Source organism: Elephantulus edwardii, unplaced genomic scaffold, assembly GCF_000299155.1.
Source record: "Elephantulus edwardii isolate Elephantulus edwardi_28Jun2011 unplaced genomic scaffold, EleEdw1.0 scaffold00155, whole genome shotgun sequence".
Lineage (NCBI taxonomy): Eukaryota > Metazoa > Chordata > Mammalia > Macroscelidea > Macroscelididae > Elephantulus > Elephantulus edwardii.
This window is the reverse complement of record NW_006399905.1, coordinates 4522292-4523892: the sequence shown is the minus strand read 5'-3', so window position 1 is coordinate 4523892 and position 1601 is coordinate 4522292.

Sequence of the window (1601 nt, the reverse complement as noted above, 5' to 3'; positions counted from 1 at the left end):
GCTTCAGGTCCTCCTCAATTTCAGTAAGCAGGGTTGTGTCATCTGCATAACATAGGTTGTTGATGAATCTGCCACAAATTCTGATGCCCCATTCCTCCTTGAACAGCCTATCATCCCAGATGATCTGTTCTGCATATAGACTGAAAAAGTATAGAGGCAGAACACATTCCTGGTGGACCCCCTTCCCAATTTTGAGCCATGCAGTGTCTCCTTGCTCTGTTTCGTTGATTGCCTCTTGGTTCAAACCTAGGTTTCTCATAAGTACAATCAAATGTTCTAGGATTCTCATTCTTCTCAGAGTCAGTCACAGCTTGTTATGATCCACACAGTCAAAAAAACCTTTGCATAGTCATTGAAGCACAGATAGACATTCCTCTGGTGATACTCTCTGATTTCTGCCAAGATCACGTAACATTAGCTATAATATGCCTAGTACCACAACCTTTTCGAAACCCAGCCTTCACATCTGGCAGTTCTCTGTTAATGTGTTGCTCCAGTCATTTTTGGATAATTTTCAGCAGTATCTTGCTTGCATGTGATGTTAATGACATTGTTCGATAATTTCTGCACTCTGTCAGGCCCCCTTTCTTTGGAATGGAAACACATATTGATCTATTCCAATCAGTTGGACAGGTGACTCTCCTCAAGATTTCTTGGCACAACTTGTGAGCACATCCAGGGCAGCATCTGTTTGTTGAAATATATCAATTGGTATGCCATCAACTCCTGGAGTCTTGTTTTTTTGCCAATTCTTTCAGAGCAAATTGAACTTCTTCCTTCATCACCATAGTCTCTTGCTCATATGTTATTTCATTACACTCTTCTGTGTCAGCCAATTCCTTCTGGTACAGTGATTCTGTATACTCTTTCCATCTTCTTTTAATGCTTCAAAATATTATCATCTATTGTCTTATCTTATTGTAGTAGTTATTGTTGTTGTTGTTGTGTCCCTTCAAGTTGGAACCATTCCATAGCTGACATTCCAAAGGGTTTTCAGAGACAGTTAATAGCGTGAGAGAAGATTGCCCATCCTTCTTCTGTAGAGCCTCCCAGGTGGCCTCTGGGATTGCTGTGTTGCTTCTTGCCACTAAGTAATTCTCTTATCTAAGAAAGTGGAAGACAATTTCTTAGAAGCCCAGAAAAGTTCTTCTATTTGAGAGAAGTAGGCACTTAAATAATCTTTTCTCAGCCTAATTTCCTTCCTAAAACCCAGTCAAGCAACCTGACCTCAAAAAAGGTAAATGATCCAGAAAGCTAACACTTCAGTTTCAGGGCCTTGAAAATTTTTCTTTAAAATTTTGGAACTTTTAAAAATTTAAGATCTCTGACTTACAGTTAGGTGAGAAGACTTAGCAAGTAGCAAGAAATGGGCAATGACTTGGGATGATAGAAGGAGAATTGATGCCTTTGAGCTGTGGTGCTGAAAATAGTAGTGAGTATACCATGACTGCTGGGGGAGCAAACAAGTTTGTCCTGGAGAGGGTGAGGCCAGGCTGCTCCTTGGAGGCAAGGATTCCGAAGCTTCGTTTGACTTACTTTGGACATGTTGCAAGGCGGGATCAGTCCTCGGAGAGCGATGTCATGCTTGAAAGGGTAGAGGG